The sequence below is a fragment of the Pelophylax lessonae genome (genome assembly GCF_965119305.1).
Source record: "Pelophylax lessonae genome assembly, chromosome: 4".
Classification (NCBI taxonomy): Eukaryota; Metazoa; Chordata; class Amphibia; order Anura; family Ranidae; genus Pelophylax; species Pelophylax lessonae.
This window is the reverse complement of record NC_138771.1, coordinates 426,830,856-426,848,782: the sequence shown is the minus strand read 5'-3', so window position 1 is coordinate 426,848,782 and position 17,927 is coordinate 426,830,856.

Below are 17,927 nucleotides of genomic sequence, written 5' to 3'. Positions count from 1 at the left end.
TTAAATTTATTGATTCATATTTATGGTATTCGTATAACATAGAGATATACAGGTCTTTTAATATGTCCATATGTGTCATGCTTAGTAATAGATTTGTGAAGTCCAATGTTAGGGCTCTCTTCTTCCATTTTGCTTGTTACAATTCTCATTGAGGCCAATCTCAATCACTATTAGCTTAATAGGTTCCTGTGTTTGTGTTTCCTATATAAGTGTCCTTTTGGTGGAGGGGCAGGCCTGACTGATGAAGGAGGAGGACCTCCGAAACTACGTTGCGGCCCGCCCTCCACGCTCTGTCTAGTCCTTTGATCCTTGTCGGATTCCATGGAGGAACTGACAGGTCACTCACGCCACTTCCGGGTCACCATCTCCACCAGCCCTACTGCACTACGGACACCTGCGAGGCTGCCCATCCAGGGAGCCACGCTATCTGCAGCATCGGCCGGCACCTGGAACTGTTCACCGCTACATAGCACAGGACCGTCTTGTAGGCGTTTTGATTTGACCATTCCCTACTGGTCCCACTGTGGGAACTGCTGAATTATATCCTATTGGTTGTCCTCTGGATCATCTGTTTTTAACATGTGAGTTGCTGCAATAAATTGTCATTTGTTTATTCCCATTTGTGACCTGGCGACCTTGTTCTTCTCTTTTTGTTCTGGAAAAAGGCAGGCTTCCATGGCCCAAATGTTGGAGCGTAAAAAAATTATGACGTCGGATAACTCTCTTGCCCAACGTTTGACTGCTGGCTTGTCGGAACTGATAGCCCGCCAAATACTGCCATATCAACTGGTGGATATGACAGTTTTCGTAAAGTTTGTGGCCATTGGAACACCACAATGCAAGGTCCCAGGCAGGAAATATTTCTCGCAGAAGGGCATTCCAGAGCTGTATGGCCATGTTCAGCGGCAAGTGAATGTATCTCTGGCACACAGTGTCGGTGCCAAGATATATCTGACCACAGACACATGGTCTAGCAAACACGGGCAGGGAAGATATATCACTTTCACTGCCCACTGGGTCAACCTTCTGACGGCCATCAAGCATGTAAACCGTGGCGCCTGTGTAGATTTGGTTTTACCGCCACGGATAGCATGCAGGCCTGCCTCTTCTTCTCCTCCTCCTGCTCCATCCTCCCTCTTCTCCTCGGCTGACTCCTCCTCTTCCGCTGGCACCGTCTCTTCCGCTGCGCCACCCAAGATTCCCAGAACCTATTATAAAAGTGGATATTTCTGCGCTAATATAATTATATAAAAAATTAGTATTGTAGGGTGAGCTGCTGCACAAAGGAATCACAGAAAAAACCCATAGTGGAAATTAAACGAAAATGTGCTGCGCTAGAAAATAGTGAATAATAAAATCACCAAAAAATACAAAAATTATATAATACAGAAAATATATATATCACTCTGTATGTGTGTCGGGATAAGGTAACCTGAAATTAATCAGTATTCCTTAAAAATGTGAATTTCACCAATGTATATCAATAATCACATAAATCATAAATCATCCAGTGTAAAATATAATAGAGTGAAAAAATTAGGATAATAATTAAATTAAATCCCAATAAAGTCCATGCAAAAATTAGGAGAAAATCCAAGAAGGTGTGCCACAAGATCCCAAAGAGTGCATCCACGCAATTCCTTGTAAGAATATAATAGACACCAACGTGTAAATCACCCAGGGAAAATCAGATGGCTGCTTACCAGAACGGGTAGGTCTCTCAAGCTAATGAGTAGACCACAGAAAGCTTAAGTGTAATGCCAAGGATGGCCACAGGATGTCTCCTTTAAATTCTCAATGGCGATGTCCACATAGTGGGAAACAAATTATGACAGGGACATAGTGTAACTCCGTATACAAGGCATTTATTAAAAAGTAAAAGGCAGATAAAACCACTCACATTTGCGATGTGAATTCAAGGCATCTAAAGGTTACAGGTACGCTGGAAACGAACGAACATCTCCCTCGCTGTTAGTATCTAGGTAGCCGGCTTGTTGGGGGCGTGGTCTCGTCACGTCTGGGTCACCCGACCGGTTTCGCTATAGGTTAGCGTCATCAGCAGTGCCTATTCCACATGCCAGGTGAGACGTTGCCATGCTGTGCTGCGTCTGTTGTGCCTGGAAGCCAAGAGCCACACTGGTTCTGCACTCCTTTCAGCTTTGTGTTCACAGGCAGATCAGTGGCTGACACCACACAATTTGACAGTTGGTAAAGTGGTGTGCGGCAAAAGCAGCAACAATCTGCTGAGCGCGCTGAGACAGGGCAAAATAACACACATGCCATGCATGGCGCACGTCCTGAACTTGGTCGTGCAGAGATTCGTTGCCAAATACCCTGGGGTCCAGGACGTCTTGCAGCAGGCCAGGAAAATCTTGGGCCATTTCAGAAGATCTTACACAGCCATGGCTCGCCTTGCTGACATTCAGCGGCGACACAACCTGCCCGTCAGGCGTCTTATTTGTGACTGCCCGACGCGATGGAACTCAACGTTGCATATGCTCGATAGGCTGCTCCAGCAGAAACATGCAGTTAACGACTACCTGTACGATCTCTGCGGCAGAACAGGTTCTGGGGAGCTTGGGTTTTTTTCACCTCCCCAGTGGCTGCTCATGCGGGATGCATGCAGACTTCTGCGGCCATTCGATGAGATCACCAAACTGGTCAGTAACGGCCAGGGCGCCATCAGTGACATCGTACCTTACGCCTTCTTTCTGGAGCGTGCATTGCGTCGTTTCATTGATCAAGCCTTTCGAGGAGCAGGAAGATGAGGAGGTCGCAATGTTGGATGAATTCCCAGGGGGTGCTACTCCATCTGAGGCAAGTCAACAACAGGAGTCTGAAGAGGGGTCAGAGGAGGATGGTGCCAGTTGTGGATGAGGAGGAGCAAGAAGAGCATGCTTTAAACCTGTCTGGGATCCCTCGTGTTGTGGATGGGGGGAGGAGAACGAGGACGAGATTATCCTGGATGATGAGCTGGAGCCAGGCCACTACACATCCAGTTTAGTGTGAATGGGGGCCTTCATGCTCCAGTGTTTTAAGGGGGACCCCCGTATAAAAAGCATAAAGGACAAGGACCAGTGCTGGGTGGCAACGTACTTAGACCCCCGGTACAAACAAAAAATGGCGGAAATGTTACCACCATCACAGAGGGCGGTCAGAATGCAGCACTTCCAGGCCTTGCTGCGAGAAATGCTGCATTCTGCTTTTGCGTGCGCTGGCAGAGGAATTTCCAGTCACAGAGAGACAGTTGCAGGTAGCAATCCAACAGTACCTGCAAGAAGAGGGCGGTTTGAATATGTGTTGGTCACTTCAGATATGAGATCCTTCAGCCGAACCATCGACAGCTGTACTCCGGATCCAGCATCAGGGAACGCCTAGACCAGCAGGTGTCCGACTACATTGCGTTAACGGACGATGTGGACGCTCTGAGGAGTAATGAACCCCTGGACTACTGGGTGGACAGGCTTAACCTCTGGCCAGAGCTTGCACAATTTGCAATGGAACTGTTGGTTTGCCCCCGTCCAGTGTCCTGTCCGAAAGGACGTTCAGCGCAGCAGGGGGGATCGTGACTGATAAGCGCACTCGCCTAGCTCATGACAGTGTTGACTACCTCACATTTATAAAATGAATGAGGCATGGATCTCTGAGGAATTCAACACATGTGACCAGTAGACCATGTTTGATTACAATTCCTCATGACAGGCCACAAATATCCACCAGACCGCCATCCACCCAGAACAATTCACGGTCCTTGTCTTCAGTAAATACAGCCGCAGAAAAGGCATTTTATGTCCATTGAATGCCTCATTTTTGGGGCCTTTTATGGCAGACACTTACTTCTGTATCATGTGAATGCCTAATGTACCTCCAGCCACAGAATACAACGTTCTTAGCTGTCAGGTAAACCCATGTGGGCTAATTTTTGGGGCCTATACTGGCCGACACTTACTTATTTATCCTGTGAATGCCTAATGTACCTTCAGCCACAGAATACAACGTTCTTAGCTGTCAGGTAAACCCATGTGGGCTAATTTTTGAGGCCTTTTATGGCCAACATTTACTTATTTATCCTGTGAATGCCTAATGTACCTTCAGCCACAGAATACAACGTTCTTAGCTGTCAGGTAAACGCATGTGGGCTAATTTTTGGGGCCTGGAATGCCCGACACTTACTACTTTATCATGTGAATGCCTCATTTTTAGACTGGAATTGAAAATCAATGGGTCTGTAAACGTTCTACCAAATTGAGGAATGGATGTGGACCCATTTTACAGAAGTGCGAATGGACCCTATATGTATTTGACATGTATTTACCGGCTGCTGTCAGTTCTGGCTGATTTAGGAAAAAAAAAAAACTTTTTTTGCTGTAAAAAAAAAAAAAATTTCCAATTGCAATACTTCTGTTATGACATTGTCCATGTGGTGGGACTATTTGTGCACAGCTAGTAAGTCTTTTGTGGCTGCTAATATGACCTAAAGGTTTTTAAAGTTTGCCTCCCATCAAAGTCAATGGGGCCCGCCGCTAACTTGCGGTTTGCGGACATTTGAGAAAGTTTGCGGCTAACGTTCTCGATCCGCCCCGGCCTATGTTCGTCCATCACTAGTTAGGATTAGAGACAGGATGTTGTTCGTTCTACTGTCATGTTGCATTTTTACAGTAAAGTTATATTACATGTTATGAGCCTGGTCAGAAGTTATTCAAAGGAGTGCATGTTGGTTCTGGTGTATTTCAAAGTACTTTGGCCTGTAAAACACATGTGTAATGCTGTTACAAAGGGTTAGCTCAGCAAGGACAAGAGGAGGAGTGTAGATGCTATGGTTAAACAAGTGAAGGAAGAAGGTACAAGCAACCAGCCATTAGGCATGGTAACTGGTTAGGTGACAGGTCCTCCGGTAGTCAAAATTCTGGTTCGATCCCGAGCAGTCCATATCTAATGGCAACCAGATCCGAGCCTGCGTTATGGAGATCTATGACCAGGTCACGAATTACAGAAAGGAAAGAGCCACAGAGCCCCCTTGAGGTCCTCGCTAGGTGCCTGGCAGGACCCCATTTTTTTAGTGGGAGTAAGGTAACAGAGGTATACTGGACTGGTGGAGTGGGTGCAGGCTCAACACCTCCCCCTAATGCAGACAGACAAGTTACAGTGTGTAGTGACATGGGACAAATCAGTTTTTTGACGAACTCTGCATTTTATTACTGCACACAGTGTAGGCTCATCTTTAAGTCCTTAATGTTTGACGTTTCACATGACCGCAGTCTCCGTCTGGTCCCTGGCAAAAATTACTTTACTTATATTTTTTATTACATTTGCACCTTGTAGGAAAATAGAGTACATACCACACATATTTAATCATCTTGTAAAGAAGGGGTTAGCATGAAGTGATGTGTGTGTGTCTCTGGAGAGACAAAACAAATGAAGCATCCACTGAAACCTTCAGTCCAGATGAGCTCACTCCTCACACAATGCTTGTAAGACAGAGAAGGCAGGATCAAAGCAGCAAGGCTTCGGGTCTGTGGTTACTTCACAAGTGCATCTCGCTAAACAACTCCTCTGTGTTCTAAACCCCTGAGCATTTATTTGTTTTGTTTTTTTTTTTTACTATCATTATTCCATCTACAACACATATTTCTATAGGTCTTTGAGTTCTAAGTCTGCAACACATCAGTGCATGTGCATTGCCCAAAGCAACCAGCTTCCAGCTGTCATTTTTCTAGTAGAGATTAGAAAATGATGGTTGATTTTAGAGGGAATTTATTATATACCACTCTATTCTTTAAAGAGATGTGTAGCGTGTATACTGCTACTGAGCTGCAACACATCAGCATGGGCCTCAAAACATGCTTTTTCCATCACATCTTAATTCTTCGCAACCGATATACTGTATGTTTAAACTAAAAACAAAGTTACTAGTGAGACAGTTCCTCAATGTGGCTAGGGCTTATATCCCAGCATAATAGAAATTCTCCTCTCTTCCTACGGTGCACCAGTGGGTAAGAACCATAAATGGTATCAAGCGCATGGAGGAACTCACAGTGTCATTGTGGCAGAAATCCCACTAGTAACATATGGGCTAAAATGGTAGGTGTGGTAGGCGATTTGTTTCCCTCTGTGACGGGTGCTGCTGTCGTGCTACTCCCATCACCATTGTCTGATATTGTGGATCCTGTTTGTACATGACAAGTGTTAAGTAGAAATATCAGACAAATGATCAGACAAACAGTGCAACTTGAAATTTACTGTATGAATGCATGATAAATCAAGGGGCAGCTTTAGAGGTACTTTCTACAGAGAATTCTATGTGGCAGCACTATACAGTATCTAAGAGAACAGAGTATATGAAAAAAAAAAACACTAGTAATAATCAGCACAGTACAATTAAACCTAATGCAAACAGTTATTTGCGATTCCCTGGGGTTGTAGGGGGTAACACTTCTCTCACAAGGACTCTCCACATAGGCTCCACAGAGGGAAATTGGTCTGGATGTCCAGATAAAGGCTGCAGTCCCAGTAGTGTGTGTAAAAAGAATCAGCTGAAGAAACAAGGCCATCCCACTGGAAAGAGGGTGTTCTGGAGCCAGCTAGCACAGTGTCCACCACAGTGACTGAGGCTTAATGCGGTTGTAAACCTAAAAAAAAAACCAAAAAAAAAAAAAAAACAAATCCTGCAAGACAAAGGCATAATGAGCTAGTATGCATTGCATACTAGCTCATTATAAATTACTTACCTTAGAACAAAGCCCCAACACGGACCCTCGGACACCGCTGTGGGAGCTGACATGATCCCTCGGCGTCTCTTCCGGGTTCGGCGGCTCCGGCGGCTCCGGCGCTGTGATTTTCCGGCAAGCTCCCGGCAAGGAAAGCTGAAGGTCCGCCGGACCTTCAGAGTGCATGCGCCGCTCATGTGAGCGGCTGCATGCAGTGCAAATATCTCCTAAACCGTGCCGGTTTAGGAGACATTAATTGTACCTACAGGTAAGCCTTATTATAGGCTTACCTGTAGTTAAAAGTGGAAAAAGATGGCTTTAAGATGAGGCTGTGTGCTCTTGCACTCTTATTCTGTAGCCTGCACACCATGAAGAATGAAAGAGGACCTCCCACCTAGAGACAGTTAAAGTGGTTGTAAACCCACTTTAAAGTCTTTTGCCTATAGGTAAGCCTATATTAAGGCTTACCTATAAGTGCTATAAATATCTCCTAAACATGCACAGTTTAGGAGATATTTACAGTGCATGCAGCCGATGACATCATGACGTCATCGGCACATTCGCTCTGAAGGAACCCGTGACATTCCTTCAGAGCCCTATGCCGTAAACGGCGGCTCCCGCGCTCATGTGCGGGAGTGATGTAATCGCGCCTCTGGCCAATCAGATGGCTGGAGGACGCGAACAAGGAAGCAGGACGGCTGGACTTGTCGGTCATCCTGTTGCTGAGGGAGGGCTTCATTTTAAGGTAAGTATTTCATAATGAGCTAGTATGCGATGCATACTAGCTCATTATGCCTTTGTCTTTACAGGTTTTTTTTTTTTCTCATTTTTTTTATAAGGGTTTACTTCCTCTTTAATGTTATCTCATCAGGCCTGGTCTCTCTGACCTGAGGGTGAGATGCAGGGAAATCTATATCCCCTTAATGTGTTCAGAAACTCTAGGGGGTTGCGGCAGCTCGCAGGATCATGGGAAAGCAATAAAAGGAGCCTGCCCCCATTGCTGGACAAAGAGAGTACAGAGAGACTACACTACAGTATTTCTTAGGGTGGGTTTCCAGATGGTTTCAAAAGTGTACCATGCCTACATAATGTGTATTGAAATGGCTATTTTTAGTTTCCACTAGAATAAAATGGCAACATGGAAGCACAACTAGAAGACAGGGAATGAGTGTTGTTACCCTAAAACAGGATGTGCCCTTTAAAAGCCCTCTTATTGTAGGGTATATAAGTGACACCCTTCTGGTGGTTTACAAAACTCAAAATAAATATAATAAATGTCCATACATTTGTAGCCGGGAGCAGACTACCATTATCTGACACTGTAGGCTTATTCTCTGCTCTCTCAGGCTGTCTCTATGCTCCTCTAGTGTTGAACTCGGATTTCATGCATCATCCTCCTGAGACTGGAAGAAAAGCATTGTGGAAGCTGTAGTCTTCTAAAAGGATATTACTGCACTGCTGAACTGTTTATGTTTATGAACTACACCTCCCAGCAGGCTATTCACTCCAGGGGAGGATAATGGGAGAAACGATAAAGGGATCTGCTGGACAGACCCATGCTCTCTTTCTTCCCAGGATCCATCGTGTGTGCATCGGTCTGCCACAGAGACAGAGAGAGAGATAGAGAGAGAGGACTGCGGCCTACTGCACACCTCCCAGCTGTCTGCAGACTCAGCCCAGACGGGACAGATGACACTTGCTACATGGGCATCATCGCTGGATAAGTTGGAGTCGGCAGGACTCACCAAAACAGCAGAGCACAGCCATCTTAGTGTCACACAGTGTGGAGAGTTGCCATTGCCTGTTCTTCCAGAGCTCGTAAGAGGGACATCAGGATTGGTGAGAGAGCACCTGCTCAGAGTCCAGTTACCAGTTGCTACAGTTTCGCCTTGACATTAAATACACTCAGAACCAGCTACCCAGCATTGCCAGTTGCACATAGGCTTGTGACGGTATCAGATTTTCATGCTGCGATTAATTGATTAAGGTTTTGCCACGGTATACGGTATTATCACGGTATTCTATTATTAAATTTAAATTATTAAATTTCCACCTCACTTCAATTTCATTGCTGAATTTAGGGGCTTTGGTTCACTTATGCACATTATTATATAGTCAGTCAGTACAGACTCTGTGAACCAGGCCTAAAATAGGTCATCAAGCAGTGTCTGGCCTACCTGGTGATGACTGGTCCTGGCGCTCGGCTCCGATCCGATGGCCTGGTCATTAAGAGGGCAAATCCTTGTGGTCAAGAAGTGGTTAAACCTGAAGGAGGTGTTGTTTATAAATTACTTTACTATTGCTTTAGGCCTGGTTCACATGTATGCGGGTTGGTGGTTCACATGTATGCGGGTTGGTGGTTCACATGTATGCGGGTTGGTGGTTCACATGTATGCGGGTTGGCGGTTCACATGTATGCGGGTTGGCGGTTCACATGTATGCGGGTTGGCGGCCCACATTTGCACAGGCATAGCAGCCCATTGATTTGAACGGGCTGCTATGCCCTCATTTTCTGCAGAAAAAAGGTGCATGCAGCATTTTTTTAAAATTCAGTGGCCTTGAAATCCATCCTGCTTTTGCACCATGCGACTAACCTGCAGTTCCTGCTCTGGCAAGCTTTCTGCATTTTTTGTATACGTGGGCACGGCATTTAAAAACAGTTTGCGTGTGCAGCAACGGCAGGTAAGTCGCATGGTGCAAAAGAAGGATGGATTTCATGGCCACTGCATTTTTTTAAATTCTGCATGCACCTTTTTTCAGCTGAAAATGCAGGCATAGCAGCTCAAGCCCATTCACATCAATGGGCTGCTATGCCTGTGCAAATGTGGGCCCCCAACCTGCATACATGTGAACCAGGCCTAAAGCAATAGTAAAGTCATTAATAGATAAAAACACCGGTCCTCCTGCAGGTTTAACCAATTAATGACTTTACTATTGCTTTACTATTTGTAAGCTAAAGCGTTACAAAACCTATTTGTATTGTGTCAGTGTGTCATTTAAAAGGTATACACAACATGTCTGAACCTAAAGTGTCAGGAGGGCTGGATGGTTTTCAGGGTCAAAATGGGACAGAAGAACATACAAGTACAAGCAACCCCCAAGGGGGCAGTGCTACAAATATATACTGTAAATCTTTGCAACAGTTCATATATTTATTAGGTGTGTGCTTGATAGAGCGCACTTCTCCTTTGCACCTGCAGTGACTGGATGCTGTTTATTACACCACGTGAATACTTCACCAATAACAATGGCAGCTCACCTCAAAGATTGGACCTAATAGATCTAGGTCTAACACGCATTGCCCTTCTTTTTGAGTTGGGACCAACTCATGTCCTGATATTCCTCCACTGGGTACTTCCCCAGGATTAGGCTCATATGGTCAGTTGGTGTATATAAATCCACTCCTTAAAGGTTAGATATAGTGCTCAAAGGAACAAGAAAGGAACCATCATTAAGCTAAACAACCAAAAAAACTTGCAAAAGATTTATTTAAAGCTTCTTAAAACACACTCACGTTTAAGCGTGCACAAAAGAGTGCACACAGATAAAAGCATGTGCAGGTGGACTCTGGCCCCTTAACTTCTTGCTGACCGCCCCACGTACATTTACTGTGGGGCAGTGGCCCATCTGCGCAGAATCACGTACAGGTACGTGATTCTGCACTTCCAGGTCTGAGGCCCTCACGCGCGCCGCTGACAACCCGCCCCCGCTGTGATTGGACACAGCAGGAGTCAATCAGCGGGTCTGGCGGACTCAATGTCTGCCAACACCCGGCGATCGTTCAAGAGAGGCGAAGAACAGCGGTCTGCTTATGTAAACAAGGCAGATCGCCATTCTGTTAGTAGGGGAGGTAGAAATCCTGTGTTTCTGCTAAGCAGGGACACAGATCTCTGCCTTCCCACAAAACACATCCCTCAAAGTTAGTAATCACTCCCTGGAGACACATTTAACTCTTTAATTGCCCCTGATGGTAACCCCTTCCCTGCCAGTGTTATTAGTACAGTGACAGTGCATATTTTTAGCACTAATGACTGAATTGGTGTCACTGGTTTCCCAAAAAAGTGTCAAAAGTGTCACTTAGTGTCCGATTTGTCCACTGCAATGTCACAGTCCCACTATAAGCCGCTGATTGCTAGTAAAAAAACTAAAAATAAATTAAAATTCTGTGAACTAACCTATAGTTTGTAGACGCTATAAGTTTTGCGTATCACTTTAAACGCTTGACTCAGACAATGTATAGTCCAGGGGATTTCTTTTTTTGTGTTTTATTTAGAACTGGGATAGGAGAAGGGATGAGTGGGATACTCCAACTATGAACTATGCACAATTCTGCAGACAAGTGCCGCTGCATCCCCTTGCCACTGTAGTGAAGATAGAAAGTATGATCCTGTTTAAATTACTCTTCATTGTCTAACTTGGCACCCCCTTTCTCACCCTTGCTGTGTGTGCTGAACTCCTGTCCACTGACATTCCACTGGAGTGGTCCCCTTTCTTGGGCAGACCCCTGGCAAGCACCAAGGTGATCACGGACACTGTTTTTCCCAAGGTTGCTCTGCCTCCAACTCCACTAGTCAGCTTTCCTGGACCTCCTGGCTCAGCTCCACACTCCTGGTTCAGTAGGCCGACCGCCTGTGACCACCTTCCACAGCAAACAGGAGGAGAGACAGCCATTACCCTCCCCCTGGGACCTGGCTTCCCGCCCCAAAGACACCCTGTCACATGTGCCCTTGGCTTTTATAACATATCCCAGGATGCACCACTGTTTGTGCCAAGCCACTGGGATAGTTACAAAGCCTGTGTGTCACTGGCTGGGTTTCCTCCGCTGTCCAACAGGCTCCCCTATTGGATACACTGGGGACACTCCCTCAGCCCAGATGAATCACACATGGACACATGCAACAGGCATAACTATTGATCAGGCTCCCCTGTTAAGCAGATGGAGCAGACTATGTTTTACCTGCTAGTCCCCTGTTAAGCAGGCAGAGCAAACGACTCTCTCTTCCTAGCACCTATCTAGGAGGGTGCTACATCATTATATATATTAAATTACTGGTCTTGCTATGTGCAAAGGTCAATGCATACCAGAACCAGAAGTAATTCGCTGAAAAAACAAGGATGATAAACTGACATAAGCCTTCAAAAAAAAAAAAAAAAAAAAAAAAAAAGAATAACTCATAAAACAGAGATTTTCCACATATCGAATCACGAGTATCATTCCATGAAACACCAAACTGCAAAGGACATGATATATTCCTTTGAACGTATTGAAATTTAACTTTTTGCACAAATATTATTGTGAAAAGGGAATAAAGAATTTCCTACATGAATAAATGACGTTCACATAATTATTGAAATTCCTATTTTCTTACGACCAGCAAAGTACACGATATTGGGACAGTGCACCGAAGAGTTATAAACAAGGGCAATCACCAGATCACCGTAAATATGACTCATATTAACAATATGGTTTATAGCAATGCCAGATTAGATTATAGGACAATCTGAATCCCAATTATGTAACTGAACTGATAACTAATGGGCAGATGAGAAATGACCAGTTACCGCCCATTTTTGAACCCATCAATTAGAAGGCAGTCAATATTGGTTGGGGAGTGGTCAATACGATCAATGGTTCCCGATCATATAAAAGAGGAAAAAGGAAAAAAAAACAGAAACACACACCCTTTGAGAGACTTCCTGGATGACACTGAGGAGGCTGCTGCCCATTGGCCACTGTCAATATCGCTGATCTCTTGCTGCTGAGACTAACCACCATCTCATCCCATACCACTTTGAACATTTTATCTTTTGAAGCAGTGGTGAGAAATAGACTAAGTATCTTTATTAATCTTTTATCTTATCTTTATTAACCTCTTTGCTTTTAAGATGGTAGGAATTGTATTTTACTGCTAGTATTTTATATATTAATATTAATATTTACATTGTGTAGAGTAAATTTATCTGCTAAATTTTCCCAGGTATTTAGTTTATTTTATAAGTTGAAATTGTATTGTGTATACATGTTAAGTACAGATCTGTGTTGCAACTAGGGCTTTTGTTGGTATATCAGGGTAATTGTCTAATGTTGATGCTATTCACTATTCACTTTAGAACTTATTTTGATTAGAGTAGTGTTCTGCTCTTTGAGATAAGTGGAAAGTGAGAAACTGCCTTAAGAGCATTTAGACCCTGTTCACATAGGGGCGACACTACTTGCTGGGGCGACCTGTGAAGTAGCGGTGCACAGCATGCACTGCGACCTCGGCGCGACATGCACGGACTTCATATCATTGAAGTCAATGCAGGTCGCCTCCAGGTCGCCCCAAAGTAGTACAGGACCCTTTTTCTAAGTCGGAGCGACTTGTGTCGCTCCTATTAGAACGGGTCCTGTGCTAATCTATGGCAGGCGACCCACCGCGGCTTGTCAGGCGACCAAGTCGCCTGACAAGTCGCGCTAGTGTGAACCGGGTCTTAGGTATTTTATTTTTGGTATTTTGAATCACGGTTTATCACATTTTTCTGGTTGGTTGTATCTGCTTCTGTATTTTGTCTTTAAATTTAAAGAGTAATTCCATTTCAATTGTATTAATATTCTTTGATTGAGTGTGTGAAATATAAATCACCAGTAATTTTGATTTTGTATGTAAATATATAATTATACTTGTATTTTAATAAATTATCAGAAAACTGTTGTAATATACTATTGAGTGTATGAACAAAATTCATCGTGGTTATTAAGTCATTAAGGTATTTGCCATAATTGGCTGGAGGCACTGTGTATTAAAGGGTAACTCCACTTTTGTGGGGAAAAAAGGTAGCAAAGAAAGAAAAAACAATATAGCGTATAAAAATTGAGTCACAAATCTTATTGTAATTGAATGTTATTAAAAATTACCTTTCCGTTTCAATCTGCAGCCGTTGTAATTTTCTGAAAATGCAATGCAATATGGCTACCTGGAGCTGTTCTGTACTCAGAATGTGTACTGACCACATCCCAGAAACATAATTTCCTGCTTTGCTTGTGTGATTGGCTCACCAATTTTCCCAGAAGTCTGCTTAAGATATAAGTCAGATTTCAGGCATCCCCTGCACCAAAAAACTGAATTTTTGTAAAATCTTACCGTAAAATTCCTTTCTCTGAGTCCTCCGACAGTCGCTGCCCATTCACACAGTCTTCACCAATGGGTATTGACCTTTGCTCCGCAGGAGTAGCTAGGCACAAGATTTGTTAATAACAAAGGCTTTTAGCATAGACACACCCCTAGGGGCTGTCCCACTAGTCAATACCTCCCTGCACCAGCATTCCCAACTCAGTTTGGTAGCATAGCAGTAAGAGTACACAAAAATACCAAAAGAGGGGCGGGGGGCGGCGACTGTCGGAGGACTCAGAGAAAGGAATTTTATGGTAAGATTTTACAAAAATTCAGTTTTCTCCGACAGTCGCCGCCCACTCACACAGTCTTCACCAATGGGATGTCCTAAAGCAGTGTAGACATGAGGGGTGGGAGACGCAGCCGCAGAAAAAGCAACGCAGTACCCACATCAGAGAAAGGAACTTTACACACAGTAAGAGAACCAGCTGGGCAACAGGAAAAGTGCTCAAGAGGAGCAACAACCCAGGAAAACAAGTAACCCAGGGGTAAAACACCCCAAACAGCCAAAGACCCAAAAACAAGGGTCCCTATGGCACTGCCGCACTGAGAACTTTACGGCCAAAGGAGGCATCGGCCGATGCCTGAACATCCACCTTATAAAAGTTGGAGAAGGTGTGCACTGACGACCATGTTGCCGCCTTACACACCTGGGCCACTGAAGCCTGATGCCGGAAGGCCCAAGACGCACTCAAAGACCTGGTAGAGTGCGCCTTAACAGGGAAGGGCGGAACCCGTCCCTTCAAGGCATAGGCCTGCACAATGGTTTGTCTGATCCATTTGGTGATGGTCGCAGCCGACGCCGCCATGCCCTTCCGAGGTCCCTCAGGAAGGACAAAGAGGGAATCCGACTTGCGAAAAGATTTAGTGGACGACAGGTAAACCCTGATCGCCCGGACAACATCCAAGGAATGTAAGGCAACCTCCTTAGGATGTTTAGGCTTCGCGCAGAGCGAAGGCAAGACAATGTCTTCATTGAGGTGAAAATCCGAGATCACTTTCGGAAGAAAGGACGGGTTAAGTCGCAAGACCACCTTATCCTTGTGAAGCACCAAGTAGGGAGAGCTGCAGGACAAAGCCGCCAGCTCCGACACTCTGCGAGCCGAAGTGATCGCTACCAAGAAGGCAACCTTTTTGGACAACAGAGGCAACGAGATCTCCCTGATCTTTTCAGAACTAAGTTCAGGTCCCACGGAGGTAAGGGCTCCCTCCGAGGAGGGGCCAAATGACGCACCCCTTGAACAAAGGTGCGAATCAACGAACTCGACGCCACAGGGCGCTGAAAAAGAATGGCCAGCGCAGAAATCTGGCCCTTTATCGTGGCCAGCGCCAAACACTGGTCCACTCCAGTTTGGAGGAAAGCCAACACTCTCGACACCGAGTATGAGCGAGGGGAGTGCCCCCTGGACTCACACCAGGCAAAGTACGCTTTCCAAGTACGGTAGTAAATCTTCCCTGAAGAGGCTTTTCTAGCCTTGATCAAAGTGGGAATGACCTCAGGGGAGAGACCCCTATCCTTCAGGACCTGGCTTTCAACAGCCAGGCCGTTAAAGCCAGCGACTGTAAAGCAGGATGGAATATCGGCCCTTGAGACAGAAGGTCTTCCCGAAGCGGCAGTCGCCACGGAGGTTCGACTGCCAGATTGACGAGGTCTGCGTACCAAGACCGGCGAGGCCAGTCCGGTGCCACCAGAATCACTGTATGCGGTTCCGAGGCTAACCTGCGAAGAAGCCTGGACAGCAGCTGAATCGGGGGAAAGGCATACATCAGACGATACCGATGCCAGGGCGCCACCAACGCGTCCGAGGCGTCCGCCCGAGGATCGCGCATTCTTGCCACGAACCTTTCCACCTTGTTGTTTAGACGAGACGCGAACAGGTCCACATCTGGTGAACCCCACTTCGCGCACAACATCTGGAAGACATCCGGGTGAAGGGACCATTCCCCCTGGTCCAGGGTCTGGCAGCTCAGATAATCCGCCTGCCAGTTCTCCACCCCCGGTATGTGAACTGCCGTAATCGCCGGGACGTGCGTCTCGGCCCAAGACAGAATGTCGGCCACTTCCCGACCACTCCTGGTGCCCCCTTGATGGTTGATGTAAGCCACCGCGGTGGCATTGTCCATCTGAACCCGAACTGGACGGCCCTGAAGCCGGTCCGACCATCGGAGAAGACAAAGCTTTATCGCTCTCAATTCCAGAATGTTGATCGGAAGGGAGGATTCCTCCTCCGACCAAGTTCCCTGGGCGGACAGATTGCCCAGGACTCCACCCCAGCCCGACAGGCTGGCATCCGTGGTGACCACCGTCTACAATAATGGACGAAAAGACTTGCCACCCGACACCGTCGGGGACTGGAGCCACCACAGTAGACTCCTTCTGGTGCGGCGGCTCAATGAGACCCGCAGATCCAGGGACTGCGGTCGCCCATCCCACTTGGCAAGAATCTCCGCCTGGAGACCCCGTGTGTGAAACTGGGCAAAGGGGATCGCCTCGAAAGCCGAGACCATCAACCCCAGACATCTCATGCATGTCCGGAGAGACGAGTGATGGTTGTCCCTGAGGGACCTGACCTCGTCCTGAAGCGTCCGGAGCTTGTCTTCCGGTAGGAAGACCCTTGCTTGAGTCCAGAACCATCCCTAGATAGGGAAGGCGAACCGAAGGACATAGAGTCGACTTCGGAATGTTTATGGTCCAACAGAACTCCTGCAGCGTTTGCATCGTGGTGGACAGGTCGGTCAATAGGCTCCGGCTGGCATTCGACCTTATCAGGAGATCGTCCAGATACCCCAAGACCGCAATGCCTTGTGCCCGTAACAGGGCCAGCATCTTGGTAAAAACCCGCGGAGCCGAAGCGAGACCGAAAGGTAACGCCACGAACTGGTAGTGGTCCTCCGCAATGGCGAATCGAAGGTACCTTTGGTGACCCTCGAAAATGGGGATGTGTAGGTACGCATCCTTCAAATCGATGGAGGCCATGAACTCCCCTGGGCTCAGGGTAGCCACCACTGAGCGCAGGGATTCCATGCGAAACTTCCGAACACGCACGAAGCGGTTCAGAGCTTTCAAGTCCAGAATCGGACGTACCTTGCCTTCCTTTCTGGGCACAGTGAACAGATTGGAGTAAAACCCCCGAAAACTGTCCCGATGAGGCACCGGAACCACCACTCCCTGGGCCCGCAGGTCCCGCACCGCCAGGCGCAGATCCTGCAAGCGCTCCGGAGACAGCTGAAGATTTGAGGGAAAAAATCTGCCCGCCGGCCGAGAAAGGAATTCGATCTTGTAACCCGAACGATTTCCTGAACCCATCTGTCCTGTATGCGGACCAGCCAAGGTTGGAGGAAACCGCGCAAACGTCCCCCCACCCCAGAAGCGGGTGAGGGCGTCCATTCAGGCGGAAGTGGAATGGGTTGCAGGACCGACTTGACTGGATTTCTGCTTACCCGCCCACGGCTTCTTCTGGGAGCCTTGGCCTTTGAAGGGCTTGCCCTTGGATTGCGACCGAAAGGCACGAAAAGACCCCTGAGAGGGCCTAAACGAGGAGTTCCGCTTGCCACGGAAAGACTTGTTCTTGGGATTCTGCGGTAAGAGAGTACTCTTGCCCCCAGTAACTCCTTTCACTAGAGTATCCAAAGCCTCGCCGAAAAGGCGAGAACCAGCGTAGGGAAAATCCGCCACCGTCTTGCGAGAGGATTGGTCGGCCGACCAACTCTTCAGCCATATCAGACGACGGTTGAGCACCGCTACACTAGACAGGCGTGCAGCCAAAGGGGCCAAATTCAGGTCCGCATTACACAAGTACATGACTCCCTGATGGATCTGATCCACCATAGCCAGCGTGGTCGGCGGAGCCGAATCAGCCACCAGGGTGCGCTCAGTGGCGTAGCGTGGGGGGTGCTGAGGGGGCCACTCGCACCGGGCGCAACATTTAGGGGGGCGCATCCCACGCCCGCCATCCACGGGGATCATAGTGTCCCTTTATTTTGATGATGCCCCGTCCAGCGGCCCGCCCGCACTTCTCTTCTTGGCTCCCTGACTGCTGCTTGGTGCAGGAAGAGTGGCTGACCGCTG